Genomic DNA, 23,640 nt, shown 5'->3' with positions numbered 1-23,640 from the left:
GGCTGTATGTAGGGCGTGGGGGCTCAATAGTTGCAGCACATGGGCATAATTGCCCTTCAGCATGCAGGATCTTCCTAAGGATTGAACCCACATCCTCTGTATTGGCAGGCAGATTCTTTACCACTGGACCACCAGGGAAGTCCCCACATCCAATTCTTTGATAGAATCCATTACACCTTGACCGCAGTTTTCTAACTATCTGGGCTCAACTCTGAAGCTGCCTTCATTTAACGCTTTTATCCCCCTCCCTCCTCTATCCAGATATTTTTTTTTTCAAGGTATATTTATTTGGCTGCACTGTGTCTTAGTTGCAACAGGTGAGTTCCTTAGTTGCGGCACACAGACTCTTAGTTGGAGCATGTGGCCTCTCGTTCCCTGACCAGGGATCGAACCTGGGCCCCCTACGTTGAGAGTACAGCATCCTAACCACTGTGCCACCGGGAATTTTATCCCTTGTCCAACTTGCCCTCGTTCCCTGCCACAGCCTCTCCCCATTTCCTCCCTGTAGGAGCAGAAACGGCAGAGAGAATCACCTGGAGAGGCCATCGCTTTATTCCAGTGATGACACCGCTGCCCAGCGATTTCTTTGTAACTCTTCTCTTAAAGCCCGTGTCATGTTATTTTTAAATATCTTCAGTGACTATATTTCAGAGATTGATGTTTCAAATGGCCAGACATTATTCAAGTTCATGCACCACAGCAAAGACTGGGACTGCTCTTTGGGTCACCAAAGTAATAAGATTTTGTTTTTCTCTCATAATTTGCAATCTGGGCTCCAAAAGATATTCCGCTGGACTCTAATTGTGAGGACAGGGGCTGTGTTTGTTCTGCTCATTACTTTATGCTCAGCTTAGAAGACTGTAGGTGCTTATATAATACTTGCTGAATGAATGAGTAGGACTTCCAAAACTGTCTGGAGCAGAAGCAGCATCCTTTGAACAAGTACATGATCTCTCGTGATGTCAGCCATCCTAGGACCCCACTGGCTGAGCACAGAAATCCTGATTCGTGTGTTCTCCCCTTATTCTCTCTGCTCACGTGGAGATATACTGCCGACGAGTTGTGAGCCCAGAGAGTCAGTAACAACTAAATCAGGAATGTAAACCTTGGGATCGTCTACATGTTGAAGCCACGTGTGCAGATGTTGTTCCCAAGGGAACCGCTGCCGAGGCTGCTGGTCAGTACCACGTGTCTAAGCCTTTCCATGATAAATCGTTATTACCAGAAATCTTTACAGAATGTTTTCAAGTACAGCTCAGTGCTTTAGATAGATTTGTTTTTCTCTTCATGTGGTGGAATCACATCTGGACATTAGTTAGATGTATTTCATCTAAAAATAGCATTTATCCAATTTACTGTCACTTGAGAGAAACCTTTTTTTTCCTTCATTCTTTTTAAAGGCAGACTCCACTGATAATTCTCTGCAGGCTAACGTGGCTCGCTGCCATTTCATAGAGTTAAAAATAATAAAGGTATCAGGTTGTGTGTGTGTGTGAGTGGATAAATGGAAGTACAACAAAGTAATGGTTTTTATAAATGGAAAAAGTATGACCACTGCCTTCTTATGGCCCTTCATTTTTTTTTTTTCCTTTAAAGTTATCACTTATCTTCCTGGTTATGTGGTTAAGCCCTAAACTCAGCAGTGGGATGAACATCAGACTCTCCTGAGTAATTACACCGAGGCCATAGGACATGACTTGGGGGATTTTTGTCTTAGGCTGTCTTCTTATCAGTGATCATTTCATCTCGTCAATCAACCATTTGGGTTTTAGAAAGAAGGGTGGAGAGAAATGAGAAAAGAGTCCAGAATAAGAGATAAAGGGAAAAAAGAGGAGCAGGGGTTCAAGCACCAAGCTCCTGGAGCCCTCTGGAACACTTTGCACATATTTGAAGGCAGAAACTGGAATTAAATGTGACTAAAGAAAAATCCACACGCTGCTCCTTCCACCTAAGGTGCTGACCTCAAGTAAATCAGAGTGGGTTCAGGAAGAGACTGTATGGAAGGAAGCACTGACTAGTCAGCCCCAATTTCACCTCTCTCAAGGCCATTGGTGGTTCTAGAAGCATATATCTTCAGGGACAGTTCTTGGACCTTTCTTGCCGTGTGACATTTGTCCTATCTCCCTAAAGAGAACTCTGGCTGTTGCGCTATTTCTCTAAAGACATTTTCTTATTCCCTCCCCCCACCCCCCGTTTACCAATGAAATCATTATTGTCATCAGTGTGATAGGATGATTTCTGTTTTTCTTTTCTTTTGTTCTGATGTGAATCATTTTTAAAGTCTTCATTGAATTTGTTATGGGACTTCCCTGGTGGCTCAGTGTTAAAGAATCCGCCTGCCAATGCAAGAGACGTGGGTTCGATCCCTGGGTTGGGAAGATCCCCTGGAGAAGGAAATGGCAACCCACTCCAGTCTTCTTGCCTGGGAAATCCCATGGACAAAGGAACCTGTTGGGCTATTAGTCCACTGGATAGCAAAAGAATCTGACCCAACTTAGCAACTAAACAACAACTGAATTTGTTACAGTGTTGTTTCTGTTTTATGTTTTGGTTTTTTGGCCATGAAGCATATGGGATTTTAGCCTCACGGGATTGAACCTGCACCCCCTGCCTTGGAAGGTGAAGTCTTAACCACTGGACAGTCAGCAAAGTCCCTGTTTTCCTTTTCAATGCACCTTCCGGCCAGAGTTCATGGATCTGACCCGTCACTGTTCTGAGATGTTGTCCCTTGCCTGTCAGAGTGGCTTCTCTGGCCCTCTGTCAGTAGGCCCTGAGTTTGGAGTTCCTTTCCATACAACAGGGAAGGGTTTGACTGACTCTGTCCACATCCTCTCCCCTTCTCATTTGTGACCTCCCCTGGGTGGAGGTGTGAGATGGGAGGTGTTAGCACCACAGCCTGAGCTGTGGACTTGAGCCACATTGGCTGAGCTAAGTGGCAGTTCACTCCAGGACCTTGACACTGATGGTACCGTGCAAGCCTGCAAATGATTTGCCCGCTGGGACAGGCTTAAACACATCTGCTCGATTTTCTTCCAATGCATGAACACAGGGGCCTTCTAATTCCTAAGCATATCCAGACTATAAAAACTTCTGCAGCAGCAACCCTGAGATTGGAACTGTCGAGCCGTTTTCATTTCATGAAGTATTTTTATAGATTTTTTTTGCTTCAGATACATCTTGGCATAAATGAAACAACAGACTTAACATTTTAAGAGGAGACTCTCATTTGCCTTCAGTTAGTTGCAACCTTCATTTCTCAGCTATAAAAATTTAACAGATATGTGAGTATCACGGGTGGAATGAAATTAATTTTTACCACCCACAATAGTTCATTAGTGAAATAAGGAAAGTATTTAATGGATTTGTGCTTGGTGCACCTAAAATTATTTCACCGTAATGAAAGGTCTTGAAAGACTAAGAAAAAGTATGATGACAATTAAATTGCCTATCTGAACAGTATTACTGTAGAGAAGGAAAACAGACTCTTAAAATAGCTCATTGTAGAGTTGAAAAAGATGGAGAAATCCATAAAGGAAGCATAAAGATGTTGCAAATGGAAGGAGAATCTTTAAAAAAAAAAAAAAAAAAACCAACATGATTCTTGTTCTTTCTTTGCATGAAGTCCCAGATTTTCAGGATCTTCCATTTCATTTTTGGGGGGGGTATGACTTGTTAGATTCCTAAGCAAGCTCTATTTTTCTGCTTTAAAAGGTAAACCTTCATTTTTCCCAAATGTACAAAAAACCATAAAAAAAAAAAACCCCAAACCAAATGTACAGTAAAACTTTGTAGTTTTCATGTTTGGAAACCTACTAATTAACAGTTTGACACTCCTGGGACTTCCTTGCTGGTACAGAGGCTAAGATTCTGAATTCCCAATGCAGGGAGGGGGCTGGAGTTCGATCCCTGGTCAGGGAACTAGATCCTACATGCAGCAACTGAAGACCCAGTGCAGCCAAATAAATACTAAAAAAAAAAAAAAAAAAAAAGAATTTGACACTTCTCATGGGAAAAAGGCCAACAGGGCAGAAAGACAATGGGATGGAGTATTTAATAAACAAACTTGCCTTCAGCCCTTGAATAGTGTCCTCTCCTATATAATGTCAGAGGTGAAAGGGATCTTAGCAGCCATTTAGTCCAACATCCTTTTTTACAGATAAAGAAGTGAAAGCATAGAAAAGGCAAGCGATTTGCTCAAGGGCACACAGTTAGTGGTCAAACAAGTAGAGAATTCAGTTCAGAGCCTTCTATCACGGTAGATCGACTTGCTAGCACTTCAGCATGAATCCATTGTTATACCTATTGAAAGAAAGAGTTGTTCAGTCGTGTACGACTCTGTGACCCTCACGGACCATACAGTTCATGGAGTTCTCCAGGCCAGAATACTGGAGTGGGTAGCCATTCCCTTCTCCAGGAGATCTTCCCAACCCAGGGATCGAACCCAGGTCTCCTGCATTGCAGGTGGATTCTTTATCAGCTATCAGATCAGATCAGTCACTCAGTCGTGTCCAACTCTTTGCGACCCCGTGAATCGTAGCACGCCAGGCCTCCCTGTCCCTCACCAACTCCCAGAGTTCACTCAGACTCACGTCCATCGAGTCAGTGGTGCCATCCAGCCATCTCATCCTCTGTTGTCCCCTTGTCCTCCTGCCCCCAATCCCTCCCAGCATCAGAGTCTTTTCCAATGAGTCAGCTCTTCGCATCAGGTGGCCAAAGTACTGGAGTTTCAGCTTTAGCATCATTCCTTCCAAAGAAATCCCAGGGCTGATCTCCTTCAGAATGGACTGGTTGGATCTCCATGCAGTCCAAGGGACTTTCAAGAGTCTTCTCCAACACCACAGTTCAAAAGCATCAATTCTTCGGCGCTCAGCCTTCTTCACAGTCCAACTCTCACATCCATACATGACCACAGGAAAAACCATAGCCTTGACTAGACGAACCTTTGTTGGCAAAGTAATGTGTCTGCTTTTGAATATGCTATCTAGGTTGGTCATAACTTTCCTTCCAAGGAGTAAGCGTCTTTGAATTTCATGGCTGCAGTCACCATCTGTAGTGATTTTGGAGCCCAGAAAAATAGTCTGACACTGTTTCCACTGTTTCCCCATCTATTTCCCATGAAGTGATGGGACCAGATGTCATGATCTTCATTTTCTCAATGTTGGGCTTTAAGCCAACTTTTTCACTCTCCACTTTCACTTGCATCAAGAGGCTTTTGAGTTCCTCTTCATTTTCTGCCATAAGGGTGGTGTCATCTGCATATCTGAGGTTATTGATATTTCTCCCGGGAATCTTGATTCCAGCTTGTGTTTCTTCCAGTCCAGTGTTTCTCATGCTGTACTCTGCATATAAGTTAAATAAACAGGGTAACAATATACACCCCTAGGAAAGCCCTATTATACTATCAGTTTTTATTTATGCATTTAATTGAAAGAAATAAAATTCCTTTGAAATGTCCTCTAATGCAGACTTTTCACAGATCCTGTTTTTTTTTTTAATTTAAAAAACTGTATAATTCCTTTACAATGTGTTAGTTTCTGCTGTAAAACAAAGTGAATCAGCTGTAATTACACATATACCCCCTCCCTCACCACCTCAGATCCCATTTCAATATGAAGTCCTTTATGCTCCATCCCAAGATCAGATGAATGGAGTCAGAAGGTTTTCCTGCAAATCCTGTCCCAAGCCAGTGGGTAATATGCATCCTTTGGTTTGTTAGGTCAAAGAATGGTGACCTTCCTCAGACTTTGGGAATCCTGTTGGCTCCATGAAGCTTGTTTGTTGGCATCTTACCTCCCTCTGCTCCTCTTAAAAAGAAAAAAACTTAAAAGTTTATTTATTTGGTTGCGCTGGGTCTTAGTTGTGGCATGCAAGATCTTCCATCTTCATTGTGGGTTGCGAGATTTTTGTTGTTGTGGCATGCAGAATCTTTAGCTGCGGCATGTGGGATCCGGTTCCCTGACCAGGGATCAAACCTGAGTTCCCTGCGTTAGGAGCATGGAGTCTTGGCCACTGGACCACCAGGGAAGTCCCCCTCTGCTCATCTTAACTCTAGAAGAAGAAAAAAGCAAGGAACAAACCCCAGATGTCTTCCTTGTTGCCTGATGACATTGCACCAAAGCCACACTTTTACCTTTCTGGTTTTCTAGCTACTTGTGTTTTTATCATTTGAACTTAAAAATAATTTAAATGACAGATAGGTGTCTTCTGGAAGGTCAAGAGAAGGTGGGTGTGAAATCTAGAATTCATTGTGTGTCTTGTCATTTTGTTCTAATAATTCAGTGCTTAACTGTGCGGGGCATTTGATGTGTAAAGGCCAAGAACGAAAAAAAAAAAAAAGATATGAGGGTCCCCATACTCAAAGAATTGTTAGTCTGGGGGAACTAAAATAAAAACTAGAAATTATAGGTGGGTTGAAAGTGAAAAAGTGAAAGTGTTGGTCGCTCAATCATGTCTGACTCTGCGATCACATGGACTGTAGCCCACCAGGCTCCTCTGTCCATGGGATTCTCCAGGCAAAAATACTGGAGTGGGTCATCATTCCCTTCTCCAGGGGATCTTCCTGACCAACGGATCAAATCCGCATCTCTTGCTTTGGCAAGCAGATTCTTTACTGTCTGAGCCAGCAGAGTGGGTTATCTATAATAAAATAACCACTACAGCTGGCTCTGGCTAACTTCATAGAATGAATCACATTAGTCTCTTCTTTCTGCCCATCTGTGGAGTCTCCCTTCCCTCATCACCCAGAGGGAGAGAGGGCCTAACAGGATTGGAAGTAGGGCAAGGCAAGTGAGGTGCTTGCCTTGGGCACATCATTTAAGGGGGCACCAAAAATCCAGCTAAGTCAAGATTTTAAATAGTGTATTAAAATTAATGCAAAAACCCCATGAACAAAATATCAATATTTAAATAGAGGACAAGTTCTACTGATTTTTCCTTTTTTGCCTCAGGCTGTAATATAGTTTGGTATGACATTTGGAGTTAATATCCAGAAATAAAGCAGAATGTGTGTGTATGTGAGAGAGAGAGAGAAGAAAGAGGGAGGGGGAGAGAGAGAGAGAGAGATGAATCATAAAGTGAGAAGAAATCTTAATGCCCCAAATTTAGTTCTGTCAAGTTTATAGGTGAGGAAACTGAGAAGCTGAAGTTTCACCTTAAGCCAATCACAGATATTTATTTTTTAAACTTTTTACTTTATATTGGGGTATAGCCAATTAAGAATGTTGTAATAGTTTCAGGAGAACAGCAAAGGGGACTCAGCCACACATATACATGTATCCATTCTCCCCCAAACTTCCTTCCCATCTAGGCTGCCACATAACATTGAGCAGAGCTCCCTGTTCTGTACGTAGGTCCTTGTTGGCTATCCATTTAAAATCTATCAGTGTTTACATGTCCATCCCAAACCCTCTAATTATCCTTCCCTCACATCATTCCCCCTGCAACTGTAAGTTCCTTCTCTAAGTCTATGGGTCTCTTTCTGTTTTGTAAGTTCATTTGTATCATTTCTTTTTAGATTCCACATAGAAAGGATGTTATACAATATTTCTCCTTCTTTGTCTGACTTACTTCACTCCATATAACAATCTCTAGATCCATCTGTATTGCTGCAAATGGCATTATTTCATTCTTTTTTATGGCTGTATAATATTCCACTGGATATGTGTACCACATCTTCTTTATCCATTCCACTGTTAATGGACTTAGGTTGCTTCCATATCTCGGCTATTGAAAACAATGCTGCAATGAACACTGGGCTGCATGTATCCTTTTGGATCATGTTTTTCTCCATATATAAATACCTAGGAGTGGACTGCATGGTCATATGGTAGCTCTATTTTTAGTTTTTTAAGGAACCTTCGGTACTGTTCTCCATAGTGGCTGTACCAGTTTACATTCCCACCAGTAGGGTAGGAGGGTTCCCTTCTCTCCACAACTTTCCAGCATTTATTGTCTGAATCAAAGATATCTTTTTAAAAATTATTTTTAATTGGAATATGGTTGGTTTACAATATTGTATTAGTTTAAGGTGTATAGCAAAGTGAATCAGTTATACATACTCATTTTTTTAAGATTCTTTTCCCATATAACAGATACCTTTATTTTTTTTTTAACAGATACCTTTAAAAACACCAGAGTTTGGGACTCTTAACCACCAGTATGTAAGTATGAATACTTACATACTTACACTTACACAGTAATGGTTTCCAAAGCAGAGAAACTTGGCTCCCCCCAAAGGAGGCAAGCTCAATAAATTGGTCAATCAGGGCATTTTAATGGGTTATAGACATAGAACTTTTAAAATAGCTAAAGGCCGCAGAGCACATGGAGAGTCTGTTTGTATCCTTTGCATGTGAGGATTCCAGGAAAATAAGGCATGGCCTGAAGGCCCAGCCTCTGCCTGAGTTTGGATGGCAGTGCTTGCAAGGGATTGAGGGGTAGGAGGGGTCTTGGTTTCAGGCTCAACTGATATCCCTGTGCCCTGGCTAGGAGACCCACCTGACTTTGGCCATTGGGGCAAATACTCTTGCCCATGTACCCCTGCCTTCTTCTTTGCTCTGCTCAAAGGGGACTTTGCTGGCGTGGCTTTTCCTCACATTGGCGTGGGTTGACCTTCAGGATTGGATATGTGCTTTGCTTCTGATTCAGCTCCATGAATGATTTTGGCCAACTCACTGGAGTTGTGACAGTACGGGTTGGGGCCAAAGTGTCAGAGTAAGTATCCTTTTGCTGCACTTTGTCCTCAGTGAGTAGAGGTTCCCTGGTGACCTTGCAGGAAGGAGTGGATGGTGGAGGGAAGGAAGGTTTGGGTGTTCCAGGGCCATGGCCCAATTCTGGACGAGTGATACAGTCCTCAACCTACAAATAACCATCAACATTTTTAGCATACAGTCCAGTTACGTGGTGATGACGAAAATTCCTGTTCTTCTTGCTCCTTCCCATCCAAGTCTCCAGGGAAACACTCTATCCTGTGCACATGTGAGGGTTCTGACACCAAGAGTTCTGAAAAACTGATCAACTTGTCCTGGATGGCTTGGGACTTTCCCGCTTTTAGCATCAAATACGCCAAAGTCCCAGGTGACCCCTCAGTCCCAGGCAAACCAGCACAGTTGGTCAGCTTCAGTGACCTGCAGCCAGTGGTCACTGGGCCACATGGTGATCTCAAGAGTCATTAGAGAGCTAGCGCATTTGGCCTTTTTTTAAAGAATAGGATGGAACCCCAAGTGAGAGGAGTAAAGGGGCAGCTGAACTTGCTTTTCAAGTTTGGGCATGGGAACTCTAGTAAAACTAGTCCTTCAGCCTCTGATAAGAATCAGCTGCTTTTGGCCAGGATCAGTGCTGAGTGCTACACTTCCAAAGCGGTGAGAGTTTATTACTACCCTCATGGAACTTGGGCTGCGGGCCAGAGGTGTCTTGTGAGGACTCTTGGGTAATCGGCAAGCAGTGATGCCAGCGGTACATTTGATCCCTTGTCACCATCAGAATCAGGGCAGAGGAAATGAAGGCAGGAGCTGCAGGACCCAAATCTCCAGGGACAGGCTTTCCAGCAGGATACACCCGCCTGTACCGTCAACCTCAAAGCATCTCCACAGGCACCAGGCTCAGCCTGACCTTGGCCAAGCCTCTCTCCAGGGACAGGGCTGATGGCGCTGTGTGAGCCCCTCAGCACCTGAGTGGTATGTAGCAGTCTCACATCTGGATGTTTCAGAGGCAGCTGAGGACAGGAAGGCAGAAGAAGGAATGGAGGCAGGATCATCAGAGTTACTGTTTCCTCTTTGGTACGTCTGTGCCTGCACACACTCTCCAGTCTGATCAAAAACCATGGAGAACTCTTATGGTTGGAATCAGAAGTGTGAAGTCCCAAATGAAACCAGAAATGAGAGCAGAGTAAGTGTCTGTGTAGCAAAAGAGGTGAGGGTGCCAAGCAGATCAGGAAGATTTTAGGTATTCAGGGTCTTCCCTGGGGCATGTTCAAGGTATCAGTTAACTCAGGATATCTTAAAGGCATCACCGAACCTCCAGTGATAACTTCCATCACACTGGAATACACAAAGGCTGCAGAGGTTCCAAAGAGATCACATGCGATGGGACAACAGAGTGTGGTTATGAAATGAGTAGTAGGAAAGCATGGGAAAGAATTAGATAGAAAGATTGGGAGAAGTAACAGATGAGGGGTGGACAAAGGCTCTGATCAGGGAGCTGGAAGAGGTTTAAAGAACCTGTGTTGAAGCAGATAATAGTCTTGTCTTCTTTTTAAAAAATTTTCATTGGAGTAGAGTTGATTTTCAATGTTGATTTGTTTCTGGTGTACCACAAAGTGCATCAATTATACATATACATATACTCACTCTTTTCAAGATTCTTTTCCCACGTAGGTCATTACAGAGTATTGAGTAGAGTTCCTTGTGCTGTACAGTAAGCTCTTTTAGATATCTATTTTATATATAGTAGTATGTATATATCAATCCCAATCTCCCAGTTTATCTTCCACTCTTTTACCCCCTGCCCTGGTAACCATAAGTTTGTTTTCTACACTCGCGATTCTATTTTGGTTTTGTAAATATGTTCATTTGTACCATTTTTCTGCTGCTGCTAAGTTGCTTCAGTCGTGTCCGACTCTGTGCGACCCCATAGACGGCAGCCCACCAGGCTCCCCCATCCCTGGGATTCTCCAGGCAAGAACACTGGAGTGGGTTTCCATTTCCTTCTCCAGAGCATGAAAGTGAAAAGTGAAAGTGAAGTCACTCAGTGGTGTCTGACTCTTCACGACCCCATGGACTGCAGCCCACCAGGCTCCTCCTCCCATGTCTTGGTTATGGTAAACAGTGCTACAATCACAATGGAGTGCGTGTATCTTGTCAAATTATGGTTTTCTCTGGATGTATGCCCAGGAGTGGGATTGCTGGATCATATAGTAGCTCTATTTTTGGTTTCTTAAGGAATCTCTGTACTGTTCTTCATAGTGGCTGTACCTATTTACATCCCCAACAACAATGTAGAAGGGTTCCTTTTCCACGCTCTCTTTGAATTTGTTGTTTGCAGACTTCTTGATGAGAGCCATTCTGAGTGCTATGTGGTGATACCTCGTTGTACTTTTGTTTTGCATTTCTCTATTAGTCTTGATGAACATCTTTTCATGTGCTTTTTGGCCACCTATATGTCTTTTTTGGAGAAATGTCTACTTAGATGTTTTGCCCATTTTTTAATGAATTAAAAAAATATTTATTTGACTACATCAGGTCTTAGTTGTGGCACATGAGAGCTTCGTTGTGGTACACGGACTTTCTAATTGTGGCACATCAGCCTAGTTGCCCCAAGGCATGTGGGATCTTAGTTCCCAGACCAGGGATGCAACCCAAGTCCGCTTCACTGCAAGGTGGATTCTTAACCACTGGACCATCAGGGAAGTCCCCCACCCATTTTCTTTTCTTTTCTTTTTTAATTAAGCTTCATGAGCTGTTTGTATATTTTGGAGATTAATCCCTTATCGGTCACTTCATTTGCAAATATTTTCTCCCATTTTGTGGGCTGTCTTTTTGTTTTATTTATGGCATCCATTCTGTAAAACAAATGCCACTGATATTTTTTGATAGGGATTGCACTGAATCTGTATATTGCTTTGGGCAGTATTGTTATTTTCACCATATTGATTCTTCCCATCTAAGAGCAGGGTATATCTCTCAGGTTGTATCATCTTTGATTTCTTTCATCAGTATCTTATAGGTTTATTCTTAGGTATTTTATTCTTTTTGATGTGACGGAAAATGGGATTGTTTCCTTAATTTCTCTTTCTGATCTTTCATTGTTGGTGTATAGAAATGCAAGAGACGTCTGTGTATTGATTTTGTGTTCTGCAACTTCACCATATTCGCTGATGAGCTCTAGTAGTTTTCTGGTGGCATCTTTAGGATTTTCTGCACACAGTATCGTGTCATCTGCAAACAGGGACAGTCTTACTTCTTTTCCAATTTAGATTCCTTTGATTTCTTTTTCTTCGTGGGTTGCCATGGCTAGAACTTCCAAAACTATGTTGAATAAAAGTAGTGAGAGTAGACATCCTTGTCTGTTCCTGATCTTAGAGGAAATGCTTTCAAGTTTTCACTGCTGAGAATGATGTTTGCTATAGATTTGTTGTATATGGCCCTTATTGTGTTGAACCTTATAGGTTCCCTCTATACCCACTTTCTATAGAGTTTTTACCATAAATGGGTGTTGAATTTTGTCAAAAGCTTTTTCTGCATCTATTGAGATGATCATATGGTTTTTATTCTTCAGTTTGTTAATGTGGTATATCAAATTGATTGATTTATTATATTGAAGAATCATCGCATCCCTGGGATAAATTCCACTGGATCATGATGTATGATGCTTTTAATGTGTTGTTGGATTTTGTTTGCTAGTCTTTTGTTAAGGATCTTTGTGTCTATGTTCATCAGTGATATTTGCCTGTAATTTTCTTTTTTTGTGATATCTTTGGTTTTGGTACCAGGATGATGGTGGCTTTGTAGAATGAACTTGGGAGTGTTCTTGCCTCTGCAGTTTTTTGGAAGAGTTTCAGAAGGATAGGTATTAACTCTAAATGTTTGATAGAATTCCCCTGTGAAGCTATCTGGTACTGGATTTTTGTTTGTTGGAAGTTTTTTTTAATCACAGATTCAATTTCAGTACTTGTGCTTGGCCTGTTTTTATTTTCTATTTCCTCCTGGTTCAGTTTTGGAAGGGGGTACTTTTTTAAGAATTTGTGCATTTCTTCTAGGTTGTCCATTTTATTGGCATATACTTGCTTGAAGTAGTCTCTTATGATCTTTTGTTTCTGTGGCGTCAGTTTAACTTCTTTTTCTTTTCTAATTTTATGGATTTGAGTCCTCTCCCTTTTATTCTTGATGAGTCTGGATAAAGGTTTATCAATTTTGTCTTTTCAAAGAATCAGCTTTTAGTTTCTTTGATCTTTTCTATTGTTTTCTCCATCTCCTTCATTTGCTTCTGCTCTGATCTTTATGATTTCTTTCCTTCTACTAACTTTGGGTTTTGTTTGTCTCTCTACAGCTGCTTAGGTATAAAGCTAGATTGTTTGAGATTTTTCTTTTTTCCCAATATAAGATTGTATTGCCATAAACTTCCCTCTTAGAACTGCTTTTGCTGTGTCCCAGTGGTTTTGGATTGTCATGTTTTTGTTGTCATTTGTCTCTAGGTTTTTTTTTTTAATTTCCTTTTTATCTTCAGTGATCCATTGATCGTTTAGTAACATATTGTTTAGTCTCCATGAAAAGTAAAAGTGTTAGTCACTCAGTCATGTCCTACTCTTTGTGACCCCATGGACTGTAGCCGCCAGGCTCCTCTGTCCATGGGATTCTCCAGGCAAGAATACTGGAGTGGGAAGCCAGTCCCTTCTCCAGGGGATCTTCCTGACCCAGGGATTGAACCCAGGTCTTCTACACTGTAGGCCGATTCTTTACCATATGAGCCACCAGAGAAGCCTCTGTGTTTTGTGTCCCCCTCCACCCTCCACCATAGTTGATTTCTAATCTCATAGCATTGTGGTCAGAAAACATGCTTGATATGATTTCAATTTTCTTTAACTTACTGAGGCTTGATTTGTGCCCCAAGATGTGATCCTGGAGAATGTTTCATATGTACTTGAGAAGAAAAGTGTATTCTGCTTTCAGATGGAATGTTTTATCAATATCAATTAAGTAAGCAGAAAGTGAAGAGGAACTGAAAAGCCTCTTGATGAAAGTGAAAGTGGAGAGTGAAAAAGTTGGCTTAAAGCTCAACATTCAGAAAACGAAGATCATGGCATCCGGTCCCATCACTTCATGGCAAATAGATGGGGAAACAGTGGAAACAGTGTCAGACTTTATTTTTCTGGGCTCCACAATCACTACAGATGGTGACTGCAGCCGTGAAATTCAAAGACGCTTACTCCTTGGAAGGAAAGTTATGGCCAACCTAGATAGCATATTCAAAAGCAGAGACATTACTTTGCCAACAAAGGTTCGTCTAGTTAAGGCTATGGTTTTTCCTGTGGTCATGTATGGATGTGAGAGTTGGACTGTTTAGAAGGCTGAGTGCCGAAGAATTGATGCTTTTGAACTGTGGTGTTGGAGAAGACTTTTGAGAGTCCCTTGGACTGCAAGGAGATCCAACCAGTCCATTCTGAAGGAGATCAGCCCTGGGATTTCTTCGGAAGGAATGATGCTAAAGCTGAAACTCCAGTACTTTGGCCACCTCATGCGAAGAGTTGACTCATTGGAAAAGACTCTGATGCTGGGAGGGATTGAGGGCAGGAGGAGAAGGGGACGACAGAGGATGAGATGGCTGGATGGCATCACTGACTCGATGGACATAAGTGTGAGTGAACTCCGGGAGTTGGTGATGGACAGGGAGGCCTGGCATGCTGCGATTCATGGGGTCACAAAGAGTTGGACACGACTGAGCGACTGATCTGATCTGATCTGGTCTAATCTGTCAACTAAGGCTTGTGTTTCCTTATTTTCTGTCTGGATGATCTGTCCATTGGTGGAAGTGAGGTGTTAAAGTCTCCCACTATTATTGTGTTTCTGTCCATTTCCCCTTTTAAGATGTTAGCATTTGGCTTAACCAGATATCGCTTTGGTTAGCGTTTGAGGTACTCCTTTACTGGGTGCATATATACTTGTAATTGTTATATCTTCTTCTTGGATTGATCCATTGATCATGCAGTGTCCTTCCTTGTCTCTTGTAACAGTCTTTGTTTTAGTCTATTTTGTCTGATATGAGTATTGCTATTCCAGCTTTCTTTTGGTTTCCATTTGCATGGAATACCTTTTTCTATTCCACTTTCAGTCTGTATGTGTCCCTAATCTGAATTGGGTCCTTTATAGACAACATATATATGGGGTCTTGTTTTTGTATTCATTCAGCCAATCTGTGTTTTTGGTTGGAAGATTTAATCCATTTACATTTAAGGTAATTATTGATATATATGTTCCTATTGACATTTTCTTCATTGCTTTGGGTTTGTTTTTGTAGGTCTTATTTCTTCCGTTCTTTTTTTCTGTTCTCTTGTGGTTTGATGACCATCTTTACTGCTGTGTTTCAGTTGCTTTTCCTTTTTTGTGTGTGTATCTCTAGTAGTTTTTTGGTTTGCGTTTCCTATAAGGTTTTAATATAGCAATAACCAGGCGTCCCTGGTGGCTCAGATTGTAAAGAATCTGCCTGCAATGTGGGGTACCCAGGTTCAATCCTTGGGTCGGGAAGATCCCCTGGAGAAGGGAATGGCAACTCCAGTATTCTTGCCTGGAGAACCTATGGAGCCTGGCAGGCTATAGTTCATGGGGTTGAAAACAGTCAGACACACTGAGCAACTAACACTTTCTACACACACAAAGGTTAAGTTGCTGGTCTCAATTTCAAATGCAGTTCCCATTTTCTGTACTTGTACTCTTCTCCTCCCACCCCCACATCCCACCCCACCCCACCCCTCTAGATCATCACAGAGCAATGAGCTGAGCTCCCTGTGCTATACAGCAGCTTCCCACTAGCTAGCTATTTTACACATGGTGGTGTATAAATGTTATTGTTACTCTCTCAGTCCATCCCACCTTCCCCTTCCCACCCTGTGTTCACAAGTCCATTCTCTATGATTGCATCTCTATTCCTGCCCTGCTAATAGGTTCATCTGTGTCATTTTTCTAGATTCTATATATGTAGCATTAATATACCATATGTTTTTCATTATGTGACTTTACTCTGTGTGACAGACACTAGGTCCATTTACATCACTACAGATGAGCCAATTTTGTTTCTTTTTATGGCTGAGCAGTATTCCATTATATATATGTACCACATCTTCTTCATCCATCCATCCGTCAACAGACATTTAGGTTGCTTCTATGTCCTGGCTATTGTCTGGTTCTTTCCATGAATACAACTTTCTTTAAAATTAGTCCATAGAAATCAGAATATAAACCATGTAAATCAGAATGACCATTGTGGATAAACGAGGTCTTTGTAGTATATTTGTAGTACTGAAAAGGCTGGTTGTACATTAGGGACAGCTGATCTTCACCCCACACCTAGAAGGGAGGGTTTATTATTACTTGCAGCAAGAAAGGAGAACACTGGGGATGTTTCTCAAAGCAGTGTCTCTCCAAGTAGCAAACTGGGGAAAGTCTTAACTGTGGGTACATGCACATTTGTGAAGGGGCTTGAAAGGTAGGCAGAGTCCAAGTTTTAGTTGATTGACGGGGACAGGCCGACCTTTAGTGCCAGGGAGGTGCTGACTGCCGGCTGAAGCATTTGTTGATGACATTTCTTCACTCCTCAGTTAATGCATGTATTCCTTTTGGCTTTGGTTCCTATTATTTAATTCCGCAGCTTCTATTCTTTTTCTGTCTTCCTGTATTAAAGGGACTAAGTGCCCACATGCCCTTTCACCCTGCACACAGCCCTGCCTTTCCTTTCCCCACCACCTCACTCCCCCACCACCTCCCGAAGCTGCTGCTGGTCCCCATCCTCTCTGAGGCTTGATTGCTCAACTTTTTCTCCGTGTCCATGAGATCATATAGCCATCACCCTCTTACTTGAACTTGTTTGAGTAGGTTTCTGTTCTTGCAATCAAGGGTGTGTCTTGAGCCCTTATCTCTTCCTTCCTGTGTTGTAGGTACCCTGAGGGGTTGCTCAGCCTCCATGGTGTCCTCCAGGACATGAAAGACCTCCAGGCCTGCGTGCTCGGAAGATTCAGAATATTTAAAGATCGGCAGATGGTTGGTTGAATTTCTTTTACCTTTTGGGGGAATGAAATGTTCTTGACTTGTGGACAAAGCTCTTAGGCTCCATTTAAGCACCTTGTTAAGACCATTGGATGAATGTTGTTGTGCAAAACAAGGATCCACATGGAGACTGCCACTGAGGCCTGCCTAGGCGGTAGGCTTAGCTGGATAGAAAGTGGTCAGGGGTTTCTTTAACTTTATTTAAGAATGAAAAACACAAAATTGGGAAGGAAAGTGGACTTCATCTCCCTAAATGGAATGACAGTAGAACAGAAAAACCTTTTTCTATCTCCAGAAGGGAATTGTGGCAGGAGAATAGGAGCTTTACGGGGAATTACTGGTATTACCAAAGGCTTTTCAAAATAGACTTGAAATGAATAGCTGTGCGCTTGTTTTATTACTGCCTTGTGAGTTTACATTTTGTTTTTGTGTGGTGTTTTTCTCCCCCTTATGAGACGGTTGCTAGGGCTTGTGAGCAAATAACCTTTATTGTGTTGAATTTGGGACTGAACATAATTATCTCATAATTTGGGTTCAGAGTGCCATTTTTGACAGTTGTATTATGCGCTTTTAGAGGAAAATTGAGGCCACATGCAGTAAGCTGCTTCCTATTCAGTTGCCCTTCAAGTTATGGTGTCTCAGCTTTCCCTTCCCCCATTACTCGGCAGCACTGCAGCCTCGGGACCAGATGCTGCCGGAGGCAATCATATGATCCAGTGTGGGTACCACCACACTCCAGCACCATCTCCTCTGAAAAGACCCTGCCCCTGTCAGTGCCTTTTCCCGGATGACTCTGTGGACATGCATCTCTAGGGATGCTCCTATCAGGAAAGTTGTGAGTCAACAGAAGTTTTGTCAATTGCATCAATGTTCCTAGCAACCTCCTTGACCATTTCAGAGATGCTTCATCTTCATTTCTGACTTGTCTGTCTTGTGGGCGGCACTTTTTCCCTAACCTGTCCTACAGCATTTCTATAAAGGAGGGTAATGCACTGTGAACAAGCTCTGAAATGTACCAGGAGAGCACACTGCTTACAGAAATCCTTAAATAACCGTCTTTTTTTTTTTTTTTTCCTGTTCCTTCCTATTGCCTAGCAGACATTTGGGTTCACCTAGAAGCAGGTCGCGAGAAAAGAGTTAAAGGGCAGATGGTTTATTAGAGAAGGCACGCCAGGAAACACCAGTTGTTGTTGTTGTTCGTTTGCTCCGTTGGGTTCGATTCTTTGTTGCTGCAGCATGCCAGGGTTCCCTGTCCTTCACTGTTACCCAGAGTTTGTTCAGATCCGTGTCCATTGAGTCGGTGATGCCATCCAACACCAGGAGGAGAGGGAGAGTGGATACAGGCAAGGGGAGGAAGTCAATACGAGGTGCATCTTGGAGCTGGTTCCTACTTAGGCAAGGTAGTGGGCCTCGATCCTTCCAGGGATCTCTAGGAAGCAGTGTAAAGACACCCCTCAGATCTGTGCCATGTGAGGGTGAGGAACTAGGGTTATTTATATCAGACTCCTTCAGTCACTGGTGGAGGGCTGCTTCTGGGGGAGAGAGTGGATGATATTTAATCAGTTCCTAGCACTCTACCTTCTACCCAGGCAGGGCTGTCGAAATCCAAGACAGCTCTTGGATGGTAAATGCTGGCAAATGGAAGCCAGGCCAAATGTAAGTGGCTGTGGGCAGGACACCAGCGCATCTGCTACATTCAGCTTCTCCGTCATGCCTGGGAGTTACTACACCCACTCTTCTTCATCGTTAAGTGTCTTCTAGCTGAATTCTCTGCAAATCAGAAAAAGGTTCTTAGAAACTTATTATTAGGAAAGTGAAGTTTTCCTTCAAAATATTTTCTTTATATAGAAACACTAGGAAATGGAACCAGTGGCCACAGCCAAGGCTTAACATCAAGCCTTTTCAAAATGCTCCATCCATCACTTGCAGTGGATATTTTTTTATTGGGGTATAGTTGCTTTACAATGTTGTATTAGTTTCTGCTGTACAGCAAAGTGAATCAGCTATATATATTTATATCCACTCCTTTTTTGGATTTCCTTCGCATTAAGGTCACCACAGAGCACTGAGTAGAATTTCCTATGCTATATTCAGTTGTTGTTTAGTTGCTAAGTCACGTCCAACTCTTTTGCAACCCCATGGACTGTGGCCCACCAGGCTTCTCGGTCCATGGGATTTCCCAGGTAAGAATACTGGAGTGGGTTGCCATTTCCTTCTCCAGGGGATCTTCTTGACCCAGGGATTGAACCTGTGTCTCCTGCCTTGGCAGGCAGATGGTTTCCTGCTGAGCCACCAGGGAAGCTGTGCTATACAGTAGGTTCTCGTTAATTATCTGTTATACAAAGTAATGTGTACATGTCAATCCCAATCTCCCAGTTCATCCCACCTCTTTCCCCTCCTTGGTATCCATATGTTTGTTTTCTATGTATCTTAGACAATTTTTGAAAGTGTGTGCGTATCTCTGGGTACCTCATGAACCATGGTGTGGCAGGCAGACCATCTATAACTTGCCCAAGTAGGCAGGGCTCCAACAGAGGTATGGGATGCTGTCCTTTGCAGCTGGTACTTACAAAACACCGACAACTGAAGAGAGTGATTAAACCCAGGCATCCTAGTATCTATATCTTGGAGGCCCTGGAGCCTCACGTTCCCGGTGAGTCCTGCTTTGTCTTTATCCGTAATGGCTCTCTGGCAGCTGAACAAACCATGCCTTGGGTGGTTTCCTACTATTTTGAGGGTTGAAGAGTCTACGTTCCTAACATAGCATCAGATGAGGATCTTGGTGCTGAGAATTAAGCTCATGGAGTCTCTATTGCACAGAGATACTACACATGAGTGGAGCTGAACTTCCCTCAAGAGGCATACTGATGGACTGGCATTTGGCAAAATGGACTGCAGGTCAGTTCTGCATCAGATCTGCCTAAGTGGCAGCCTGTATCAGATCCAGGGACCATTTCTATGCTGACTCCTCATTCTAGTCCCTGATGTGTAATTTGTGAGGTTTCAGAGCTAGAAAAAAACTTTAAAGATCATCCAGCCAACCTGTTTTGCTGATAAGGACCCTGCATTCCAGCGTGGTTGAGTCACTAAACCCAAAGTCAAACAGGGAGTCAAGAGCTGGGCTGAAGGGAGAGAAAGCCAGTCTCTTCTCACTTCCCATGCAGTTAATAAAGCAGCAGAGGTTCTCAGTGGATTCAGGAGAAGTAAACGTTTGGGGCCACATTTATTTCTAGTATAGCTGCTCAGGACAGTGCAAGGCTGTCTGGGAAGCTGAAGACTGAGACTCTCATGGCTCTCACACTGAGCTCTTTGCTTCCCAGCTCCCTTCCCTTACTTCCACTCCCCATTCATTCTCCATCCTATTTTCACTCCTTTTGTTTGTTTTTGGTGCCACAACCCAGGAACTATTTTCTCTCTCTTCTTATAGCTCATGTCCTTCATCCCAACTCCCTAATTCCCTTCCTCCACCATTTCTCTGTTCCCACTCTATCAGGTTCTTCCTCTTCTGTACTACTGTATTTCTCTTTCTCATATTTATCTATCACGTCTCTTAGCTGCCCTTTCCTAGGCTCCCTGGCTCTCCCCCTCTGCCATCTTGGATCCTGGAAGCATACTTGGTTATATGGTGGTAGGCAGCTTCTGTGATAGCCAATGATCCCCGGCTGGTCTCCATGCCCTCATGGAATCTCTTTCCTCTTGGTACAGGATGGACCTTGTATTAAATAACTCAGTTCTAGTGAATAAAATATGACCAAAATGATGGGACATCATTTGTAAGCTTAGGTTTAAAGAGGCTGTGGCTTCCATCTTTGACTATGAGGAAGCCAGCTGCCATGTTGTAAACTGTCCTACTGAGAGGCCCACGGAACAAGGAACTGAAATCTCCAGCTAACAGCCAGCGAGGATCTCAGGTCGGCTTACCATCACATGAGTGATCTTCTTCTTGTGGAGCCTGGAGACAACTGCAGCCCCTCTGATACCTTGATGGTAGCCTGTGAGAGACCCCCAAGTCTGAGGCCCCCTGTTGAGATGCTCTTGGATTCCTGACCCACAGAAACTGTAACATGATAAATTAAAAAAAAAATTTTAAGTACTGTCAATTTACAATGTTGAAATCTCTGCACCCCTTTGAGAGCCTACCAGGCTCTTCTGTCCATAGGATTCTCCAGACAAGAAAACTGCAGTGGGTTGCCATGCCCTCCTCCAGCGGATCTTCCTGATCCAGGGATCGAACCCATGTCTCTTACGTCTCCTGTACTGGCAGGTGAGTACTTTACCACTAGCACCACTTGGGAAGCCCCTTTGGGTTACTACAAAATATTGAGTAGAGTTCCCTATGATATGTAGTAGGTCCTTGTTGATTATTTTAATAATAGTGAAGTGTTTGTTTTCAGCTGCTAAGTTTGGGGGGCAGTTGGTTATGCTGCAAAACTAAAAATGCACAGTTGTCCTTTACAGACCTCCCCTCAGAAGTGCCTGTGCTCTCTGAGCAAGTTGCTGTGCTGGCTGGGCCTCAGTCTCCCCATCTGTGAGGCCTGGGGCTTAGAGGCTAGTGAGTGTCCCAAGTCTCCTGTCCACAAGGCTGTGTAGCCTGTGAAGTTGCAACAAGCCCTGTCTATTCAACTGTTCAGCATAGGAAGCCTGGTTAAACCTGCACGTCTTTGTACGTTAAGCTCCACATCTTTATATTTGCCTCAGATTTTTCATCCTAGTATCTGAGGTCTGTTTCTAATTTCTGACAGAATCGCAGTGGCCCATTGTGTGCCTCGCTCGGCCTGACACACCAGTTGCATTTTGGAGTCACGGCTATTGTCTTTTTCACCGCTAATCTCTTGTTTTGCAAAATCCCCATAGAACCTGTGAACAGAGAGAGTTGCCCTGGTGCCTGATCCAGGCACTCTGTGGCCCCCAAACAGGGTTGGATGATAGACAGACAGACAGCCTGTCTGCCACCCGAGGCATCTTTTCTTGCTTAAAAACTTGCTCCCCAGATTGCAGACTCCTTTCCAATGCTAGCAAAGACTGGAACATATTAAATAAGAGCAGAGCTGAAATTGGATGGAATGTCTCAGCCACTTAGATTCAGACCTCTTTCTGGGGAGCACGTGAGAAGGGGCTGGATGCGTGAATAACGTAGAAGATGTCTTCCATACCTGTCTCATACCATTCAAGCCTTAAGCAATGGTAACACAGTTTTTCTTAAACACGGCCTATAGCCCAGGATCCATTACTTATATATGGTGTCCATGGCAACCAGGCAATGGTATGGGATCCCTTCTCACTGGGGAATTCCTTTTATGGCGCATTTCCGAAACCAGCATGGCCAGTACACGAGTCTGCAGTTTCCCAGTTGCTTAGCAACCAGCTCCTATGCTCTAGTCACTAGGAACAGTAGACAGTTAAAAAACTGTTTGTCATCAGAATCATATGTTACATTCTCTCTACTTTGTCTCTTTAGAATCAAATAATTAGTGTGTGATAAGGATGCAGGAAAGGGCACCCACTCCCTGCGGTTAATGCCTCCACTGCTCCTGGCGGGCTGCTGCAGGCAGAGGGAGGGAGGAAAATGTTAGCATGCTTTTGGCTGGTAATTAAGCAGTGCAAGCCATCTGCACATTGAAAGCTCTACATTTTTCACATCTCGTGGGGGCATCGAGTAAGTACAGGGCCAGCAATCTGTGTACTTCATTCCCTCCCCAAAGCAGAAAAGCCAGGCTTCACCCACAGGTGTTCACTGGACCACCGCTCCTTGGCTGACATTCCTGGGAGGGCTGAGTTGGTTTGTTGGGTTTTTGGTAGAAAGGCAAGGAAGGAGGCCATGTGGCCCCCTTGAGTGACAGCCTTGGTTTTCAACCAGGGGTGATTTTGCCCCCTCTCTCTTTCAGGTGACATTTGGCAGATCTGCAGACATTTTTGGTTGTCATAACTGGTGGGGGAGGGGGATGTTATTGCTAACTAGCGGGTAGAGACCAGGGATGTTGCTAACCATTCTATGATGTTTAGGCAGAGGACAGTCCCCAACAACAAATTAGTAGCCTACCCACAATGCCAGTGTGCCGAGGTTGAGAAACCTCAACATTTAGAGAAATCAGAAGATCTATCCGCCTTGTTAAAAACCAACACAATAGCCGACTAGACAAGACAACTGTCAAAATGTTGACAAGGTAAAGATGGGACTGATGAAAATCCATTGAGTAGACAATTCCAGGGACTTCTCTGGTGGTTCAGTGGTTAAGACTTCACCTTCCAATGCAGGGGGCAAGGGTTCGATCCCTGGTCAGGGAGCTAAGACCCCACATGCCTCATGGCCACTAAACCAAAACATAAAACAGAAGCAATATTGTAACAAATTCCATAAAGACTTTTGAAAAATAGACAATTCCAACTGGAATTTCTGTATGCATGGGACTCCTCTGCCCCTGCCAGCACTCACTTGGCACGTGTAGAGCAAAGTCCCCCAGGAGTTTGTGGCAATGGAGGAACCTCTGAGGTTGCCTCCCTGTAGGAAAGAGAGAGAAAAGGGATGCAGCTTTGGCATTAGACAGATTGGGTTTCACATAACGAGTCCCTTGACTATGCACTGGGGCCTCTTAGTAAAAGACCTAAGAAGACTGTCTTCTCAACTCCAAAATGGGTTTTGTGAGAGCTACGTGTCAGAACACGTGAAAGCCCTGACCCCCCATCCTGCTCTATTTCCCTTTGTGTCTCAGCCCCAGGACCCCAATTGTTCTTTCTTGTACTTTGAACTTTTGAGGAATATGAACAAATGTGCTGATCTTACAATGACTGAGGTCATTTTATTTAGCAATGAGTCAAGGACAGAAGCATCATTTGGAGGACTGTTGGCTGGTTGGGTGTGTGTGCACGCACATGCCTGCTCAGTCATGTC

General features: G+C 43.3%; 2 long non-coding RNA genes across 24 annotated transcripts in view; one reads left to right on the top strand and one right to left on the bottom strand.

The window, feature by feature from the left end:
- Positions 1-23,640, top strand: part of LOC147351385 (uncharacterized) — a 58,694-nt gene that overhangs the window by 29,841 nt on the left and 5,213 nt on the right. For 5 of the 18 annotated variants that reach the window (XR_015147459.1, XR_015147458.1, XR_015147460.1 and 2 more), the window contains exons 2-4: positions 8,115-8,159; positions 16,643-16,745; positions 20,885-21,015. This is a non-coding gene — a long non-coding RNA (uncharacterized LOC147351385). Of the gene's footprint in view, positions 1-8,114; positions 8,160-8,565; positions 8,713-16,642; positions 16,746-17,419; positions 17,557-18,972; positions 19,065-20,884; positions 21,016-23,640 lie in introns of those variants that run through there. The other 13 variants (XR_015147466.1, XR_015147465.1, XR_015147468.1 and 10 more) reach the window with 7 other exon arrangements.
- Positions 17,221-23,640, bottom strand: part of LOC147351384 (uncharacterized) — a 76,399-nt gene continuing 69,979 nt past the window's right edge. For 3 of the 6 annotated variants that reach the window (XR_015147453.1, XR_015147455.1, XR_015147456.1), the window contains 2 exons: positions 20,673-20,808; positions 17,889-18,521 (listed from right to left, as the gene is read on the bottom strand). This is a non-coding gene — a long non-coding RNA (uncharacterized LOC147351384). Of the gene's footprint in view, positions 18,522-20,672; positions 20,809-23,184; positions 23,251-23,640 lie in introns of all 6 variants that reach the window. The other 3 variants (XR_015147457.1, XR_015147454.1, XR_015147452.1) reach the window with 3 other exon arrangements.

The sequence above is a fragment of the Bos grunniens genome, chromosome 19 (genome assembly GCF_055505025.1).
Source record: "Bos grunniens cultivar Pamir isolate PY7600 chromosome 19, Bosgru_T2T1.0, whole genome shotgun sequence".
Lineage (NCBI taxonomy): Eukaryota > Metazoa > Chordata > Mammalia > Artiodactyla > Bovidae > Bos > Bos grunniens.
Note: the sequence above shows the minus strand (reverse complement) of the source record. Positions and strands in the feature narration are given on the sequence as shown.